Here is a 21591-nt window from a genome sequence, read left to right as displayed (position 1 = left end):
TCATTCAAAACATAGAGGTTTGTAAGGCAGCAGAATTGTAGAACAGTAAAACGGATCCTGACAGGAAAGAGTTGGAAGCTGCTATGGGCAGGGATTCCAAAGGAGAGGGGGGGATGCATTCAAAGGGATGTAAAGGTCAAGAACTCTGGAGAACAGAAACACTGTCACTCCCCATGAGTGATTCCAGTTTGGGAAAACAGCCCCATTTGCCTGGATTACTGAAGCAGGACCCGGTTTGGGAACTGCTATAAAAGAGAATCTAGCCATGTCCCTGGTGTAAAAGAAAGCAAGGCAGCCAAAGAGGAAGACCAGTTTGCCTCAGACCACACCTGCTTCTGTAGTCCCTCCCCGCCAGGCTGGGGCCATCCTGCTCACAGCTCACCAGCTCAGCTGGTGCTTTCCTCTGTTTCTCCTCTGGACTCTCAGCCTACCATTTCCTAATGCCAATGTGCCACTCCCATAATCCCTTTGGAATGAATGCCATCTTCTACGCATAGTTTCCAAGTAGAATCCATACTCACCTTTCTTTATAAATGGCAAGGGCGGAGAAGGCAGCCATGGAAAGTCCAAATCTTCAGATAATTGAAAACTAATCACACTTGAAGGAGTCTGTGGTTGGACACACTGAACAGTCGTGTTTCCCGAGGGACTTTTCTCTGTAGGCTTTCAGGAGTTTCCAGAGGTTTCTATCACCATCATGAAAGGGAGATAACTCTAGCTTGCCTAAGGAAATAACACTACACAGATCAAAACGAATGTAACACCTTCTACCTGTTGAAAGATTTCTCTCGTTTCCCAGCCAAAACAGGAAATATCGCCATTAGGCAACCTGAGTGGGGCTACAGAAAGTATCCTAGAATGGCCTGGCCTTGCCCTTGAAGAAGAAAAAATATCCCCCCAAATTTTACTTTTACTTCCCCTTCCTGAAAAGAATAAAATAATATTAAATTGGACACCTCCCTGCTAACATCAAATCTGTCCCTTGGACTGTGGCACAGACACAGCTACATGACTGGCCAGTCTGTAGCAGAGGTGATTGCCAAAAACAGGGATTTAAACCACAAATCCAAATAGAAGGCCACAATAAGGAAATCATGTACACACCTCTCTCCTAATCCCCTTGTCCCAGAAAGGGAAAAGATTTGTGGACAGTGTCCAAGGCCACTTTTACTTCTCTGCAGCAGCAACAAATCTAACAATTGCTGGAAAATCTTATTTTGAAACAGGGGAGAGAAAGGGAGTTTTATTAACTTCGGACAGAGGTGGAGATTACCAGGCCTGGGCAAGGCCTGGTGACTGCAGGAGAGCACACGGTTGTCACCCAGTTTTTTGAACATAGCAACCTCAGAGTATGCTCTAGGGATGTATTAGGAGGGTGCCAGATCTTTCAGTGTCTCGCCAAGCCTAAAGTCGACTCCTTGCTGGCCCATAAGCTCCTCGAAAGCAGGGATTTTGTGTCTTGTCCACTGCTGGATCCCAAGCTCCTCAGAGAGTACATGGCACACAATATACACTCAAAAAGTTGTTAGAATAAATGAAGAGATGCCTTTTGTTTCTTTTTAGAATTAGTGATTAATTTTAACAAGAGACATCTAGCATATCATCAACCAACAGAAACAAAAGAGCTTTCAGAGGTGAGAAAAGATATACAGGATAGTCCAGGGAGTTCCCATAACTTCCATTTCCACCAGCATTTCAGAAAAAGCAATGATTTGAAAGCAGATAAATCTGGCCTCAAAGCCTGGTTCTATCATTTTCTCTCTGGGTAAATTTGGCAAGTCATTCCTCTTTCATGAATTTCAAGTTTCCATCTCTAAAATGGGGTCAGTAATACCTCATATGGGCTTTTATGAGGATAAATGGAACAGGATATGTCAAATGTCTAATACAGTATCTGGCCTATAGCAGGTGTTAAATGCTATGTACTATTGTTGCTGTCATTACCACCAATCCAGGTAGAGGACGAGAGGGAAAATAGTGAGTGGCCTCCTCATGTCTATTATCTCCATTCCTTCCTGGATTCTATTCTCCCTTCTGCTCAGGGTCATGATGGCAGGAAAACCTAGCTGGGTACTCAGGATTCTAGAGGATCAATTACCACAAATCTTTATCTATCTTAGCCAGTGATGGGCTGATAAATGTTTAGTAGCTGATTCTCTAAGTGAGAAAGAGATCCTTGATTTGTAGTGTTTGTCCTTTTCTATGGCGTAAATATCCTCCCCGTGGCCATTCTCAAGCTGCCAATATAATACACTGAACATAGAGTTGAGAAGAGATGAGCAACAGCACATCATTATGTAGCATTTTCACCATTCAGATACAATAGATATAAATACCTTCAAGAGCACAGTAGCTATGATGAGAGTAAATGTAGAAAAATAAATAAGAAGTGATGTCTTGAATATTCCTTACCTTGTTTTTATTACAATTCATTTGATTATCAGTTCATATAATTTCCATTAATGGCTGTGTTTCACAACCACCTTGAAAAATTCCTGAAAATTTAACAAAAGGGCCAATGTGAGCTGACTCCAGCACACCACTGATGCTAGTTCTGCCCACAGTAGTGATTTCATCAGAGTGCAGTTTGGGCATATGCAGTGGACTCAGACGTTAAAACACTCCAATGACTTAAAATAGGGCTTCCCCAGAATTCAGGACAACTTTCAGGGAGACAAATTCTCCTTTGACATTCTCTAAAAGTCTCCCCAAGGGAAAGTAGCCATCATTTAGGGTCCTTAAATGAGGATATCATTCAGTTGTCCGTGTTCAGGGAAAATCCAGTGCAACTCAGTCCAATGCAATACCAAACACTTAATCTGTAATGCTGGAGTGACAGTGATGTTTGGAGAAAAGAACATGGGCCCACACCTGCCTCTGCTGCTACGTATGTGCTTATGTGGCTTCGGCCAGGTGACTTCATCTCACTTAGCCTCATTTTCATCTTCTGCAGAGTGGGGACAGCACCTCCCCATAAATGTGGTTGTGGAGTTGATGAGATCATATATTCCAGCTGGCTCTGTGAACTGTGAAGCGTCATGAAAATGTAAGGCATTGCTTCTACATGGGGAATGAAACAGAAACCTGGAGCGAGAAAGAGCTGGGTGGGGAAAGAAGAAGGCAGTCGCTTTAGATAGAGGACAATGGGAGAAACCAGGAAGAAGAGGTTTGGAGTAGGAGGAGGATGAGGGAAGTGGGGGTGAGAGAGGTCAGTGGCATCCCATTGCATTTATAGTTATTGCCTCAGTGTTTTTCCAACCCTCTAGTCATACTCATTACAGCAGATTCTTGCTTATTGCTCAAAAGTTCCCATGTTCATACTAGGACAAGGCATTTATACCACCCCTACCTACTACCAAGAGTGGATTTGGCTCTCTCAGACTATATGCTATGCCCTTCCTGCCCTGATATGGACCCCTTATCATGGATGACACCATTTCAACTGCACTGTAGGCATTGGAATTATCTCACGCCCAGTGCTTTAGTTGGACCAAGAGCCTCCTTGAGCTCAACCACATTTCTGTGTCTGACACACAGCTTAAAATACTGCTGGGCCTCAAATGAGAAAAAAATAAAAATCAATTTCAATCAAGGCAATGGCCTGTTTTTGTAATGCTTTCATTAATCAGGCATTTTTGTGAAAGGATTCTTAAGACAGTCTCATTTTAAAGATACTCCTTTTTCAGCCAAGGTAAGGTAGAATTGGGACAGAATGACTGATGTTCCGTGTTGAGACTTTTTAGCAATGGAACAGGCTATTCATGAAGTGAATGTCTTCTTGTTACAAGAGGAACCAACAAGAGAGAAACTCAACCCCTTGGCGAGCATGCTGTTGAAGGGTTGAGAGCACCAAAAAAGTTGGCTTCTCAAGGTACTTCCAGCCCTGAGACTCATACAATCATTCAAATGTACCCAGCCTTCAAGTTTCACAGCAGAGTTTCTTCAGCCTCCAGCAGGGTAAAGAAACTCTAATTTAAATTAGAACACTTTCTCACCCCTCTCCCCTAAAACACTCAGCCAAAAAATTTTAAGGAGTCTACAAAATGGCATGCCTCATGAGGACATTCATTTCCCAGGCTATCTCTAATCCCAGCCATAGTTACACTCCATTTTAGTCTTTGAGGCCATCATAGAAACTTGAGTTCAGAAATATCTGAGGCTCTCATGATCGCATCTCTTAATTTTACTTTCACGTGTCTCCCTACCCCATCTCTGTGGCCCCTGCCTTAATTATCTCTCCCAAGTGCCACAGGCTTCCAGTGGTGGCCCTGCCACTGGCCTCTCTCACTTCCAACTCACCCTGTGCACAGTGCTGGAAGGATTGTTCTGAAATGCAAATGTGACCATGATCCTCCTCTGTCTGCAATTTTTCCAAAGCTTACCACTGTCTACAGGTACAAAAGTCCCCATGGGCCTGGTATACTGACTGGATCATGGTATACAGATAATAAATTATCTGTATCATTTGTCTTCCCTGCTTTCTTTGCCACATAAGCTAGAGCTGTATCAAATCACAAATAATTGCTCAAAGACACCATGCTACCTCATCCACCATGCTTTGTACAAGTTCTTCTCTCCATTAAGAATAGTGCCAGCTGACCCAGCATCACTCCTACTCTCCCTAGTAAAGGGAGAGTTCTCTTGTTCTCTTAATGTTCATCTCTTACACCATCTTCTCTTTAATACTTCCCAAACCACTCAGGCAAATTCAGTCCCCTTCCCGTTTTGTGTCCCCATGTAATAGTGTACACTCCTCTATCTTAGCAGCACTCACTTTCAATGGCATTATTGTTTTATCTCTGCTTCTCCCAGAGATATGAGGGTTGAGACTGACTTAGACTCATCTCTCTCCCCCAGAGAGCCTAAAACTATGCCTGGTCCTTCTAGAAATAACTTGTCCATGGTCACACAACCAGAGGAGGCCAAGTATGAACTAACTTCTCATAAATTCATTTCTTCATTTGCTTTCCCTCAATCTCTCAGCTCTAATATTTTTTCCCTTTCCTCATTTTCCTTCAGGTCCTTTCCAAATTTGTGTTTCCTTTTGTGAATGCAAATTTGACCTGAACAACCCTAATTTTCAACTCTAAGGTTTATTGATATGCTCTTCCAAAGCAGCACCATTAATATCCATGCTACTCTCTCTGCCTCTCCATCTAATTAATGGTCCCTAGATGCTGCCCAGAGTGTATCTATCAGAAAGGCATACAATATTGCTGAAGTATAAACATCTGAAAAACATCTCAGTCTTTGCCATTTTTATATATATATATATATATATATTTTATCTGGTTATAACCCACCAGTCATAAACCACCTGGTAATGTCTTCAGAATCCATCCTGGTGTAAAGGCTGATTATCTACCATGGTCCAAAAACAAACATATTTGGAGAATTTCCCATAAAGAGATATCAAAGAAAGAAGAAGGATAAAGGCAAGTGTTTGTCCCCAAAATACTTGTATATCCCATTATTGAATTCAATACTCTTCAAATCCACTCATTTTATCCACTTCATTTTACAGAGCAACCAATGATACAGACAGGGTAGGGTGCTTTCCCATGGTTGCACAGTTGGTTATAAACAAAACTAGAGATGTCTTCAGGACCTCCTAGCACCAATCCTTAAGGTTCTTTTTCAGTTTTTAAGAGCAATGGATCCTCCCTTCCTTTCTTTTCTTTCTTTTTTTCTTCTTCTTTTTCCCTTTATTTTTTCTTTCTCTCTTTTCTTTTCCTTTCTTCCTTTCTTTTTCTCTTTCTTTCTTTCTCTCTTTCAGTTCTTACCATATATAGGCACTGTTCTAGGTACCAGTGACACAGTAGCAACAAAACAAAGTCCCTGCCCTGATAAAGCTTACATATTAGTTTCTTGTTTATTTTTTATGGACCCATCTGAATTATAGGAAAGATTTATTTTTCAAAGAAGCCATGAAAAAAGGAAACAAAATGAGTACAATCGGAAACCCAAAAGCAAGTTTGATTCCGACGATTATTCGGGCCACACAGCATATACATTGTTGATTTGTAAGGCAAAACGCTGGTCTCCAAGGAGAACACCTCCAGGAATAAGACATAATGAGCTGGTCTACCGCAGCTTTGTAGAGGGGAGGAGGCAGAATTGGGCTGTAGACCTCTACATGGTAAAAATCAAGGCATCCAATGTAAAAATAATCAAAATTCTTTTTCCTCCCACACCACATAGCTTGATTTAGGAATCTACTGAATCTCTTCCCAAAAGAGCCCCAGGCATGAATGGATTGCTATGCAGATGCTTACTCTCTTTAAATGCCTTAGTCCCTCTCCTCCTCTGGTTGGCTCAGTTCCTGCCAATCATGGAGGCACTTTTATGAGGGCCTACAGTTTTTGTCACCATATTGAACATTTACTGAGAAAAAAGGAAAAGAAAATTACTTTCCAGTCTCATCATTTTGGTCTGGAAAAAATGTGACTCTCACCCCACCCAACTTTTTCACACTTGCAGGTGTGGCTTTGCAGAAAAGAAACTTGAAGCAGATGAAGAGTGGGATGTGCTGAGCAGAGGAACAGGGACCTGTGAGGTTTAAAGGTCATGGAGGATCTAGAATGCTGTAATGCACAGGGGGCTCCAGAAGGAGAGTGTATGTTGCAAAATGAGGCTGGCTGTGTGCTTTGGGTGCAGACTGTGAATAGCTTTAATTAGATCTCACTGCAACTGCGCTGATAGCGAGTCTGAAGTCCCTGAGGACTTCAGGGCAGAACGGAAGAGGGGTGGATATGAGTCTGAATTAGAAATTCACCAAGGACAAGCAAGACTTGACTACAGTACCCTTAAGGCTGAACAGAATTTAGATGGTCCCCAGGGCACCAGCCTCCTGAACAGAAAAAGAGCTACATATTAAGGTGAAATTTTCATTTATTTTAGTCTCAAAAGGTGAAAAGCAGGCCAAGGGGATTACTTGGAGCATCTGAGATTTTCTGAAGCTCACTTGTGCCTTTAAGTGGTTAGAGGGGTGAGCTTTGGCCAAGGAGGCCAGAGCTCTGCTCTGCTATTGGCCAGGCATGAATGCAAATCTTGACCCAGCCATCTCCTCCCTGTTTGAACTCCACTGTTAGCTACATCTCTGTGTGCCTCAATTTCTTCATCAGGAACAGGGGGAAACAATACTGACCTCCATTGTATAGTTTTTGCAAAATTAAGTAAAATCTGCTCACACCAAGTTTGCTCACACCAAGTTAGCATTAATAAAAACGTACTGGCCAGTTTGCTCACACCAAGTTAGCATTAATAAAAATGTACTGGCCAACTTTTTTTGCCAAATGAGATCAAAAGCAGCAATCTACACATTCAGAAAATTCAGTGGATCCAAGCAATGCCATTACAGAAAAATTACTAAGCACATCATAATCTGAAAACGAAAGATTTTTTTAAATCTTGCAACCAGATGAAAGGACAAAAAAGACATGTTACATATAAAGACAGGGATTGTAAATGATTAAAATGACAACAGCAGAATTTCTGTGTGCCTTGGCATTCCAAGAGAATATGGCAATGAAGGACACACGGGCCCTGTGAAGCCCATAGACACAAGTGGTCAAACTCCACACTTCCCTCTATCAAAATACAGGTTGGGCACTGCTGGTCTCATGACCCTGACGGATCCTTTCTTAGCCCCCAAGACAAAATTGTGCAAGATCACAGAGGTCCTGTCCGACACTCCTCCCCTGGAGGAACATAGGAAGGAGTCCTTTGTACCAGCCACTCACCTCTCACCAGGGTACAGACACCAGGTAGATATCTTCTCACTTGGGAATTATCAGTGTGGCAGCTCCTACAGAAAAATGGAGTTACTAACACCAAGAGCTAGTTTCTATTTCTTAGACTCTGTCCCAAGCACGGCTGTAAATGACCTTAGGAAGGATTCTTCCCTTGCTGAGCCTTGGAGTGCCTATCAGCTATCTGGGGATATTAATCCCTGACTGAACAATATCATTGGAGTATTGGGCAAAATATTACCCAACAAGCATCGCTAAAGGAAATATTGAAGGGTGTGAGCATTTAAAAATAACTGGTGTTAGAGGAAAGTGTCAACCAGCAGAGTATAAAATCCTAAGAGTGGGTAACAAGGGGAAAATAAGAGAATGAAGTATGTCTAATTCATCTTTGCATTTCCAGTGTCCAGAACCACGGCCTGCTCCACCAATAACTATGGAATGAAAGAGCTGGGCCAGTGAGATTTCTCACAGCACATAGAAAGGAAAAGGTTCAAAAAGCAATAGAAATCCAATCTAATTCAAATAATTTTAAATATTTACTTGGGTGCAAGGCACTGTTCACTGCTGAAAAGTCACAAAGATAACAAGAAAAATAAACGAAGTAGGAAAACAAATATTCTCATAGCCTATTAGGAGTATATATTGACTTTTAAAAATTGGAGGACAACCCTGGCAGGTGAGGCTCAGTTGTTGGAGCGTTGCCCCATAAGCCAAAAGGTTGCAAGTTCAATTTCTGATCAAGGCATATACCTAGGTTGCAGGTTCAGTGCCCGGTCAGGGCACATACAAGAGGCAACTAATTAATGTTCTCTCACATGATGTTTCTCTCTCTCTCTCTCTCTCTCTCTCACTCACTCACTCATACACACACCCTACCCCAGAATCAATAAATATATCCTTGGGTGAGAATTTAAAAAATAATAAAAAATATTTAAAAATTGGAGGACAACTTGGGTATAATTATCAATATTTTAAATATGTGCATCCTTTAGCCTGGCAATTCCAATCTGGAAATCTATCCTAGTGAAACAAACAAAAAAAGTTAACACTTAATAAACTGTAACTGACATTATCAAGAGCAACTTGTGATAGAAAGAAGACTATCAGACACTCAGTGGGTGCCCACTGCCATACACGTATTACTTATTTAATCCTTAAGCAACTCTTCTGTGGAGACATTATCATCCCAATTTAGCATTCTGAGAAACTGAAGTTCATGGAATTTACATTATGCCTAGTTTTTTAAATCTCAGTTTGTTCATTTATAAACTGGAGCCCAATTGCCTCAGATTCAACTCCTAGCTCTGCCACTTCTAACTTTATCGCTTAATGTAACTTTGTATCTGAAACTCTCTGAGACTCAGTTTTCTCATCCTAAACTCTAAACCCTTCCCCCCATAGTTTTTGTAAGAATGAATAATATAGGTAATGTGACCAGCCCATAGGGACCATTCAAAAGTGGTAAATTCACAAAACTATGAAAAGGTGGAGCTGGAATTTGGACTTACATCCAAAGCCCAGGTTCTTTCCTCTAAATAACATGATGGGGAAAAACCCCAGTGTGCAACTCAATGTACAATATTAGACTACATGACCTCCAAAGACAGGGGATTTCCCAAAAGGATTTAGCTGCTTCAAACATCCTTCTAAACCTAACTCAGTGCCTCAAATTTCTACTATTGGTTTCATTTCATTGGGTTAAAGCTCAATTAAAAGCCAAATGTTTCTCTTGGGATGTAAACTAACCACATTTTTTCTTGCTAAAGTGTTTTGGCACTACTTTTATGTTAGATGTCTATCACCTAGCAAAAATCAGGATACAGGAAATATAAAACCAAAGTGATGTAAGATTCCACAAAATAAAAAGAAATGCCAGGAGATGTCTACAAGAACGGCTTCTATTGGTTACTATACAGTGGCAGTTAAGGAGGCAGCAGTGGCTGCAGAGGCAGTAGCTGATTTGGTGACAGAGGAAACAGGAGATGGCAGGTTTTTTGGAAGGACTGCCCATCTACAACAAAAGCAGTTTTAGTCAACTTCATGCCAACTCTGTGTGTAAAGCCTCCAGTCTACGCCCCTCAATCTACCTGCCCACACCAGAGTGCCCATCCAAACAAATCACTGTGATAGGAAAAACAAACATCCTTTTGCATTACCTACGTCAGCAATGGGACAACAAGAATGCTGCCAAGAACAGAGACCAGGGGCAAGTGGACCTCAAGGGCTAGAGCTCGGCACCCCCTACCCCCTACAAGGTCACATGGACCCACAGACCAGACATACACAAGGACACTTAAGACTCACAGTCTCCCATTGGCACCTCCTGTCTTGCCTGCTGCTCACCCAACCTGCTGTGTGTAAGCACTTTGTCCACCAGCCCACACCCTGCCATATACACCACTTCCAACCTCATAGGAGCCAATGTATCCATTTTCCTTGAGTCTTTAGTTGTGCTGTAAAATGTACCAAGCAATGGTTAAAGGGGACATCAGGCCCAGTAGTGTGATGCTGGTAGATGCTTCTTAAAAAAACAACACTGTTATTCACTACACCACCCCACCCCAGTTCCTCTCCTGCCTGCCACTCAGTCCCCCTGGCCCCCCTGGGAGAACCAGAGTGTATCTGCAAGTGCCTAGACTTGAGCCCTGCTGCAACTGGGTAACAGGGGTGGGGCACTTCTCCCTGCTTCCATCTGATCGGGCCTCAAAGTCCTGGCTTTGACTCCACTTCCACTGGGACCTATTCCACATCCAGACCCTGCTCTATGTGTGCACCATGGGGAGAAGTCAGCCCTTTGGGATCTTTCTCTTACAGTCATTTTGTCATGGTCTGGTGTATACTCTGTGACCACCCCAATGAAAGGATTTCTCCTAACAAAAAATGACTTCCACCAAAGATTGAACAGACATGGGGGTAAGACTCCCAAAGTTAAGTAGCACAGAGTGGGAGAAAGAACTTCCGACTCTGAATCAGGAAGCTTGACTCATAACTAACACTGATAAGTTCTAGCTAGAACTCTACTATATAGCATAGTGCCTATAGCTAACAGAGCTGTATTGCATACTCAGAATTTGCCAAGAGGGCAGATCTTCTGTTGTGTTCTTACCTCAAAATAATAATAATAATAATAATAATAATAATAATAATGGAGGTGGGAGGAAACTTTGGGAGGTGGTGGATGTGTCTATGGCCTTGATGGCGGGGATAGTTTCACAGGTGTATACTTCATCCCCAATCCCATCAAGTTTTCTACATTAACTACGTACAGTTTTTACATGTCAATCATATCTCAATAAAGTGGTTGAACAAAAAGAAAGGAAGAAACTTGGGGCAATAAGATGGTCTTAATCTAACTCACTGTGTGACCTGGTTAAGTCGTTTCAATTTCCCTGTCTGCAGCAAAGGGCTCAGACAGAATATTTCTAAGCACTTCGCAGTTCTGACAGTCTAAGCTGCTGTGGAGGCAGAACAGCTAAGAAATGACTGAATATGGCAGTCCTCCTGGGGCATCTTGAGAAGCTCTAGAGTGAAAGCTGAGTTGGCCTGAAGACAGGCCACGCTAAGCGAGCAGAAGCTTAAACTGTAGCAGCCACCCAAAGTCTGAACTCAGTCCATCTCCCTGATCACTCCTAAGACCAAAACTGAACTTGGAAATAACCAAAACATTCTGGACTTGCATTATTCTATTACTTTGGATGAAAAGGATATAAGCCAAGGAGGTCCAGCTGATTCCCCAAATTCAAACATCCTTGTCTTAAATTCATATAAGATTCATGACATCTTCACTAAATGGCAGAGTTGGCAATGTACTTGAAACCTGACTCTCATCCAGTGCTCCCTTGACTCCATCAGATAAACCTGAATTCTAATTCCTCCGGGCAGTGGTTCCCAACCAGGGCTGACTTTTGTCCCCACAGGGAACAACTGGCAATGCCTGGAGACATTTTTGGTTGTCACAATTGGGGTGGAGGGAGTACTACAGGCATCTGGTGAGTTGATGCCAAAATGCTACAAAATACCCTACAATGCACAGAGCAGCCCCCACAACAAAGGGGTATCTGACCCAAAATGTCAGTAATGGCAAGGTTGAGAAATGCTGCTCAGAAGCATACCAAAATCTCACCTGGTTTCTCAAGTTATATCATCAGAGAGACTTGTTAATAAATTCTCTCATGGCTAAGCTGAAAGTGAATAGTAGGTCACAAAGCTCCTGGTTCTTTGATCCTCTCCATCTGACATTTATACCACAAAACAACTAGAGGCTCTTTGTCAGGTGCAAAGGTGGTTTCTTATTTAATGTCAAAGATAAAGTTACCTTGAGTCACATTTCCACCTAATAGGATGATCTCTCTGTTGAATTTGCGTAGATTTCAAAATGGAAAGTGAAGCCCCCAAGCCAATTTTAGGACTCATCATGGATAGTCTTATGTCAGTTTCTATAATTCACTAACTCGGCTACCTCCCTCCTCCCCACAGCTACTCTAACTTATGCAATACTACTTATTGTTCATTTGTGCTACAAACATTTATCTTAAGTTTTGTGCTGGGCCCTGGGGTGACAGAAAAAGGCACACTTGCTACCCAGAAAAATTGTCGCTTAGTGAAGGAGGCAAATCTGTCAGTAGATGGAACTGCACAGCATAGTAATTGCTTTAGCAGAGAAGCCCCGTGGAGGTGGTCGGCCAGTTTTAGGCATCAGAGAAGGCTCCCAAGAAATGGCAAGAGTAGAGGTGGTGAGACTGGTTTGATTCTATGCACTAGAGGATATTTTGCAGCATCCAGCTGAGAGGATGAGTGATGCAAATAAATGCAAGGGAGTCTTTGCAAGTGCAATGGACAGTCCCTGGTTACTGCTTGGGTATGGGGCAGTGAGGAGTTGGGGAAAATGAAGAGTGACTCCTAGAATCCTGACTTGGGTGACAGGGCTCACTGAGAAAGGGGACACAATGGAGGAGCAGCCTGGGGGCAACATGACTATTACAGTTCTTGTTGTACTGAGTATGGATTCTCCAGCAGATCACTACCTACACTGGTCTGGAGCTCAGAAGAATGGCCTGCACACTCAAGAGAAGGTAGGACTAGAATTGAGGGGATACACCATGGTGTGAGACTTAAATCCACCCCAGGAGTATCAATACTGCAGGGAAGTAATGAAATCACACCCAGGGCTGCAGGGAAGGAATGAAATCAATGTCAACAGTGGTCTCCATTGTTGCCGAGGAGATAATTTAGCCAGAGAAGGACCTGGTTTGCCAGGTGTCTGTCTGCCTCACTTTATCCTCCAACAATCTACAAGACTGGTGTGGCCCTCAACTTAACCATGGCAGAAATGGAGCTCAGTGAGAAGATGAAGGTCAGTTCAATCGCATGGAGGTGATATTTCTAATCAGGTCTACCTGTCTACAAGTGCTGTGTTCTTCCTAACTAAATCATACTGCCTCATTCTTCAAAAGTATTCCTAAACTTTTAAAGTGGTAAAGCATTACAGGCTCTCATGTTAGGAAAACATGGGTTCAGATTCCAGCTATATCAGTAATTAGCAGCTCAACACCCTCATTTGTAAACAGAGGATGTTAATACACAGTTCACAAGGATATTATGAGGACTGAATAAGATGGAAATCTCTTAGTGCTATGGCTGTCATGAAGAAGTACTTAATAAAGGTGATCAGCATGTTTATGTTTACTCTTAAGTCAATGATTCTCAACCAGGGGGATTTTTCTTCCCGTACCTCCACAACAGTTGGCAATGTCTGGGGGCATTTTCAGTTGTCACAACCAGGGGGTGGAGGTATACTACTGGCATCTAGTAGGTAAGAGGCCAGGTCTGCTTCTAAACACTCTACAATACATAGGACAGCAAAGTATTATGTGGCCTATAATGTCAATAATGCCAAGGTTGAGAAATCCTGATTTAACTTAAAATATCTAAACTGGGGTGGGATGAAATACATTAGATCAGAAATGACCTGATCTAATTTATTCATTTCACAAGGGAACATGGAAACCAGAAAGAGAAAGGGACTCATGTCTCAAGGGCAGATTGGACAGACAGGGAAAGGACACTGGTGATTAAGAGCTGGATGTCAGGAAGCTTTTCTTTAGGGATGCTTCTGAACCCTTCCTGCCATCCCATTTTGGGACTATGACTGGGGCAATTCTTTTCCAACCTCCTTGGAGAGGAGAAAAGATGGTTCAGTGGATCCCTGGGTGAGGGCATCCTGGCTCAGTACTCCTGGTAGCCACATCCCAGCCCAGCAGTGTCTGGCCCAATTAAGGGTAGCAATCAGGAATACATGTTGTGCAATGTGCTCAGCACTTTATGAGCATTATGTCATTTTCCCTTTATAGCACATGGTTCTGTTGTTGTCATCCCATTGTGGATAATGAGGACACGGAGGCCTAAGGAGCCAACATGGTTTGCCCAAGGTTACACAACTGAGGGATACAGCGGGAATTGGAATCCAAATGGTAAGTCACCAGGGATTGCACTGACCCATCTCTCAAGACTGTCCCCAGCAAACCCCTGGCCTGAGTCTCCCAACCCATCAGTCCCTCCATGTTTATGAAAAGAAGAGAAAGCTTCTTCTGAACACTGGGTTTGGGTGTCACTAAAGTCATACTTACCAATATCATCAGAAAGCTCATTTCACTGGATTAGCTCATTCTTTTGGTACAGTGACCACCGATCTGGATGGGTTCTCAGACCACCTTTTTTTTGGCGACCAAAGGCAGGGTGCAAAAGACCAGAGGTCACACAGCAAGTTTGTGACTGGTCTCCTGACTTTCTGTCTGTTTCATATTTGGAAACAGAAAAGCAAAAGGGAAAACACCAACTCCAAATGCTGACTTCTCAGGAGTAGTGAGAGGCTTAACCTCGGGGCAGTTTCCTTTTGAGACAAAAGATATTTGCATGAAGTGATTCCCCAAAAACCATGGAGAAAAGGTTTTCTAGTCTCCTTCCTCTGCCAGTTAAAGCAAATGGGACTCTGGGTTGTTAAAATAGCAACTCAAAAGGGGTAAGTAGGTAAAACTACAGAATGAATACAGATCTGATATTTGCAGATTCCAAGCCCAAACAACAGTTTCAATTCTGTAAATTTTTAAGCCAGGACCCAAAGCTCCACTTTCCTTTTTAAAGAAGGAAAGGGGTACTTACTGGTTCCCAAATTTTCCTTTAATAGACGCCATCTTCCAGCAAGAATGCTCTTGATTTATTCATTTATTATGTAGCTCACCTCATCCCCAAAGGTCTTTTAAGGCAACAAACAAAAAAGTACACGATATTTGGGGGGATGGTAACGGGAAAAAATCCAAGTCATGGGCACATGAAAGTCAAATAGGAGCACACACCCAGGAAAACCAGTAAAGAACAATGAACAACTGTTATAATGAGCTTCCTAGTACCCAACCCAATGAGGAATTCAATCCATTACCTGTCTCTCTCTCCCTATATATATATATATATATATGAATGATATATGGGGAGAGAGAAAGACAGAGACGTTGTTCTGGAGAAAAACAGATTTTCCCTGACATGATGTAAAAAATAAACTTTTAGCTTTTAATGTTTGGAAGGTTGTCGCAGCAACTTGCATTAATTACCTGACAAACCCCCTCCCCTCCACCACCATGCCCCATCACCCCCTCCCCTTCAAAGGCACTCAGATAAGTATTTAAAGAAGAAATGGCTTTCTGATTTTCAGGTGACATCCCACAATCTGTCTATCAGGTTGCGTGTTACACCTTTTACTCCCTAGATCAGAGTTTCTCGACCTTGGTAATACTGATATTTTAGACTGGACAATCCTTTCTTATGGGGGGCTGTCCTGTACATTGTAGGATGTTTAGCAGCATCCCTGACTCCCACCCACTTGATGCCAGTAGCACCCCTCCCTTGTTTGTGACAGACAAAAATGCCCCCAGGTATTGCCAAATGTCTCCCAGTTGAGCATCACTATCCTAGACCTATGATCTAACAAAACAAATTATATATCCCTCTCTCCCAGCCACTCCTACCCCGCAACCTAAACGCCACACATCCAAGATACAGTAGATGAACAGAGACAGGATAATCACAATCAACACACCTGGTAGGAAAAAAAATGGGAAACATAGAAGAGTCACAGATTGGGAGCAGCTCTGAAATCTTGCTGGACAGACTTCAGGCTCCTGCTCTGGGTGAGTGGTTGTGAATCTCCACTCAGGGCATCTCATGCTTGTCCCTTGTTTACATGATCCCTGGTCCACCCTTTGGGAGCCATGACCTACCTTCCTTGGACACATATGCAGTGTTAGGGATTTTGCCTTTCCTGGACATTGTATAATCTTAGACTACTTCCTGTTCATAGAAGGTTGGCATCCCAAAGGTTATTTTAAACCTCAAACATTTTATAGACCAAGGTCCTGGGTTTGTTTGTTTGTTTGGGGGTTTTTTTGTTTTGTTTTGTTTTTTTGCATTGCATTTCACTCAATAACATAATACGTTTCTGAACTATTTCCAGTGAACACAGCCAAAGTTCTTCTTAAGATATTGTTTTTCAACTGTTCTTTTCCTTGCTTTTTCATTTCCTTGGTTCTCTGTCTCTTAAGCTAATGGCAGCTACCTTGAGTCTATATGGAAAAATCAGTGTCTGATTTTTTCATTTGAGCTATGCCCTGAGTCATTTTTCCAACTAAGAAGTTTCACAGGGCTTTTGCCACTTCAATCCTGACTGCATTCCATCTTTTATGGTATGGTATCTAAAGCAGTATGCTTTTCTAACTTTAATGCCTCGCAATTCTAGACTCTCTATTCTGCTTAATTTTATGCCTGAAATCCACCTAACAATTCCCAGAGCTCATCACATGCTTGTAATACCTTGCCAAATGCAGCCAAGCTACCATCATTCTATCTTCTTACCTCCCCCCTGGAATGACAAGTTCACTAAGCACAGGGTTTGCTGTTTCAAGTCATCCTCACAGGCAGCAACTTTATAAATACATTGCCACTGAATACTGACTGACATCTTTTCAGTCTCCAATTCAGTTGTCTATTATATGTCCCCAGACTGCTAAGCTAACATCATGCATTTCACCTTTTTTTATGGAGCACTTTACTTCATATATCAATTTCTGCATTAAAATAATTAACGGTAGCTGTCAAACCAGGTAAGTCATACAATTTCAGTAGACTAACACAATAAAGGTTTATTTCCCACTCACTAAAAGTCCAATGAAGATAAGCTGCCTTTTTCCACCTTGGAGCCACAGAAGAACCAATTGCTACTAGATCCCAAACAATAACAGATGTGATTTTTAAAAGGCATTGAATGATAAAGACCCAGTAAAATCTGGTTAGAAAGGAACAAATTAAATGCTTCCTCTCTTTCTCTCTTCTGTGGCCTTGCCAACCTTGCCACATTCTGTATGGGATAGTGATAACATAGAAGAAGACCATTCATGAGTATGATCACCTGGTGCCCCATAAGCATCACCTATCTGCAAGTTTCTTGTGCAGAGCTGGCTCCCAAACATCAAGAGGAACATCAATAAACTTGGGAATCTCCATAAACAACAGATAAGCTTAGTTAGAGAGCTAGAAAGAAGCTGTTTTGGGTAGACTTATTATTCATAAATATTTGCTGCCCCATTCTGAGTGCAGAGTTCCCTTCCCCACCTCACCGACAGAAGACTCTGGCCAATGCAACGTGATTGAAGGTGATGTGTGTCACTTCTGGTAGAACCTTTCAGGACAAAAGTATGGAGACTCATGTTCTCTTTTCCTTCAACCATCATGATCAACAGTGTTTTCAACAGAGGCTGATTAATCAGCCTGGGTGCTGGAGTGAATATGAATTGGAGCAGTTACTCTGGCCTGCAATAAACATGAGGTGTGAGCAAGGTGACAAAGATTCTTTCTTTGGACAAACTTTACTCAGGACTCTATTCAGGCTGCTATGAGCTCTCATCTCAATAGACTTTGGCTTTTCAGCTTCAGTGTCTGCTTCTCAGCTTTAGCAAGAATCCTGCCAAGTCAGCTTAGCCAGAATCCTCCATACTCCATATCAGATCATGCTTAATATCAAATCAGGTTCTTCGTCTTCCACCATCCCCCAGGTGATGTCAGGTCACCCTGGCCTACCTTCAGGAAGAATCCTGTTAGGCCAGTTTAGCCAAAATCCCCCTTATTCCTGGTGTTTCCTCTTAGTATTTTCTATCCACTGATCCCCACCTTCCTCCTTAGCTATGAACTTCCACTTGCCCATGCTGTATTTGGAGTGGAGTCCAATTTCTTCAAGGCCCCATTGAAGTGGTCCCTAACATCACAATAGCCTCCTTTACATAAAGTCAGTATTACTATTTTTAATGTGTTATGAATAATTTTAACAGAATATTATTTTTTCCTTCAACACAAGACATAAACCTTTGTTCCTTAGAGTCCCCGAGATCTTAGAACAGTTTGTTAGTACAGTATAACTTGGCCTGTCCTAACTGATAATATCAGTGAAGGAATGGCAGATGATGGTCCTAAAGAAGAGATAACATGGTGGGAACATAGTCATTGTCATTAACGACCTGAAAAGCCAAGTGGAAAAGCAGCACCCAACTTGCCTGTGTGTCGCTCCCAAACTGGAAGTCACAGGGATGTAGCTCAGCCTGAGGAAGAATGTTCTGAGAGTTACCGCTGAGCAACCAGTGACTAGAGGTAACTGCAGAGGTGCAAGCAGAGGTCTGAGATGGGAGGGTGGAAGAGGGCACTAAGACCTCTTCCAGGGATGACAGGCTGTCATTACAGGGAAAGTCTATATTGTAGGTGGTCTTTTACCCCAGGGTTTTCAACTATCAGTAAGGAAAGCACAGAGACTTAGGACAGTCTGGCACCTCAGCTATGCAAAAGAACCCATTCTCCCATGGGGTCCTAAGCTATGATCAACGGCATCCTGACCCTAAGGGCCAGGGTGCAGTCCTTCTCAGGAAGTTTGCATGGACTTTTCTCCATTAAACACCGCTATGCATTGGGAGTTTGAGTCACTATCTCCCTTCCTCTCTGTCTCTGTCCCTATCTCTCTGCCTCCTGATTCTCTCTCACACTGCCCTAGTTTCCACGTGCCCCAGATATTTAGGGTGTTATCTCTCTGTGTCCCTGTGTCTTTGCATATTTTTGTCTCCATCTCAGTTTGTTTTTCTGTTTCTATGCATCTTTTTTCTTCTTTCTCAACCTTCCCTCTATCTCTTCCCAGCATTCATTGCCTCCATCACTACACCACCCAGATCTTTTTGAGGACATAAGTCCCCATGAAACCAACCTAGACTTCTCTCTCACCATAGCTGATATCAAAATGATTAACATGTTCAACCCCATCTTCAGTTTGTGATTCTTTTTTTATCACTTCCTTTTCATCCCTAGCATGGAGCTTCTCCCCTAACCAGACACTGCTCATTTCCAGCCCCAGTGGCTGAACACTTGTGCTCAACCTCTTCCTTCTAAATTCCAAAATTATCTCTGGCCATGATTCCAGGGCAGAGCCTTGCCCTTCTTCCCTGCCTGACCTTTCTGTCCAGTTCCAGAGACATTCCCAGAAAGGCCATGGCAAGGGTGTAGCCACCACAAACTTTCTTGATTACGAAGGGTGGAGGTTTACAGACGCCACAGACACCACCCCAGCCCAAAGAGCTACCCAGCCCTCTGCTGCAGCCTCATTCCTGCTCCTCCCCTGCACAGTCCCTTGGATGTGTCTAGTGGCTTCCACCTCATGCCCTGGCTCTCATCATAACCTCCACTGGCTACACCCTCCATTCATAGCAGTGCAACAGGATGACAGAGAGAACAAAGCATGTGCCTAGCTTCTCAGGGGTCTGGGTTCAACATTAGCTCAAGATCTAATAACTCATTTTTTGTATAATTCTGAGCAATTTGCATTATTTCTCTTAAAAATGGGAGTTTTGGTGCTGACCTGCCAAGGTTGTATAGGAATCAAGTCAGATTGTGTACAGAAAATTCCTGATGCAGAGCTGTAATAAAGATGGTGATGGTGAAACATTTATTCCGTTTCTATCTATTCACCACCCAAACCATAGGTCTCTCTTCATCTTCTAAGCTGGCCTTTACATCAATTGTGTGGCATCACAATTTAGCAGCATTTGGTTGAAACTGAGTACTAATGTCAAGGCCAGAAAAGGGAGAAAGAGTAACTAGCAGTTACAAGGACAATAGTACTGACTCTTCTCCACTAGATTCTACTCTGTTGGGTCAGCTGGCATGGAGTTCCTGTTGTTATTTACTTTCACTACCTCCACTTCCACTGCTATGGCCCTCCCCCCGGCCCTCCTTCATCTTTCCATCCATGGAATTCACTATAAAACACAAACCAGACCACCCATCCTCTCTGAGGTCCCTGGGACCCCTCCTAATAGTGATAACCTGCCTCTACTTTGAGGTGCTGATAACAGGTGGTTCCCCCAAACATGTATTTACCATCTATTCTATGCCCTGAACTTGGGAGACTCAGCAATGAAAAAGACATATCTCTACCTACTTGAGATGTTTACATATTCACCTACTAGTGGGAGGGAAAGCTATATAAATAAATCATAACAATGCAATGTGATAAGATGTCAGTAATTGAGGTGTGGGTTGGACACACTGAAAGATGGGAGCTCTAGCTTTGCCTGGGGCTACCACTATGATGCAACTCTATAGCTTAACCTTCTGTTCCTTTATTGCAAGACTCACTTGACTCCATTCAGCACTAAGAGCCAATACTGCCCATGTTGAGAAGTAGGGCTACAACTATGGACAAAATAATAATGATCTGCAACTTCAGATCTGGGTCAAAACTGTATCTCCAACTGCTTGTTGAGTTTGGGCCACCAAGTAGGTACCTGAGGAGTGAGAGAATGCCCACACCTACAGCCAGTGTCACGATTTATCAGCATTCTTGGTTGAAACTGAGTAATAATGCCGAGGCCAGAAAAAGGAGAGACGGTCCAAGGAAACAGTCTGGTGGTTTGGCCAAGACTCCTCAAGCTCCATCTATCTAGCCTGCTCTTTACTGCAGATACTCTGTCACTACCTGGTACAACTCTCTGCCTTTGCACTCCCTTCCTTCACTCCTGGACCTCTGCCAACCCACACTCCACCTGAGCTCTCTTCTCCCAACCAGAGATTGCCATCTATCCAGAGACAGGTCTCCCCCTATGTTCTTCCCATAACTGAATTGTCAACAAATATCTACACAATCACACCTGCAGGCCCTTTTAAGGGAATGTTTATTATCTTGAACAATTGAACTGAGGTTCAACAAGACCTCATTTATCTAGCAACATCAGCTGCCTGGACCAGAATCAAGAACTAAAAAGAAAATAAAAATATTCTTTTGTGAATCCATAACACACACCCTAAAATCTTACGTAAATACAAATGCTCATCCACATGATTCATTAGAAAGGCTCCCGGGACCACATGCAGCTTCCATTCACTTATTTCTATTTTCTATTCTTAGATTCTGTCAAAAGACAGAATTGATCATGTCACATTGTCATTGTGATTCACCCTTGGACTACTTTTTATTTAGTCAGTTAATTAGTTATAACATTGTAAGCACCTATTAACCCATAACATAAGAGGAAAGCCAGGACCTTGAGGGGTAGCTTATGACACCATACAAAACCCCTCATAACTACCCCTGAGCTGTCCAGCTCAGGAGATCCAGCATCCTGAATCTTGTACTCATAATTACTCTCCTTTACTCTCCTTTTTAATTAGTTGTATGTATATGTATTTGTTTGTGTGTGTATGCATTTATTTATGTGTGCACCCATGCATTATTAACTTTAACCTTACCATATACAACCTTTGG

The 21591-nt window shown here is 42.5% G+C and overlaps 1 pseudogene; it reads left to right on the top strand.

Annotated features, from left to right (window-relative positions):
• The first annotated feature begins 9584 nt into the window (after positions 1-9584).
• LOC114491438 lies at positions 9585-10048 on the top strand (annotated as a pseudogene).
• The last annotated feature ends 11543 nt before the right edge of the window (positions 10049-21591 follow it).

Source organism: Phyllostomus discolor, chromosome 3, assembly GCF_004126475.2.
Source record: "Phyllostomus discolor isolate MPI-MPIP mPhyDis1 chromosome 3, mPhyDis1.pri.v3, whole genome shotgun sequence".
In the NCBI taxonomy this organism is placed as follows: domain Eukaryota; kingdom Metazoa; phylum Chordata; class Mammalia; order Chiroptera; family Phyllostomidae; genus Phyllostomus; species Phyllostomus discolor.
This window is presented reverse-complemented; position numbering and strand designations above follow the sequence as displayed.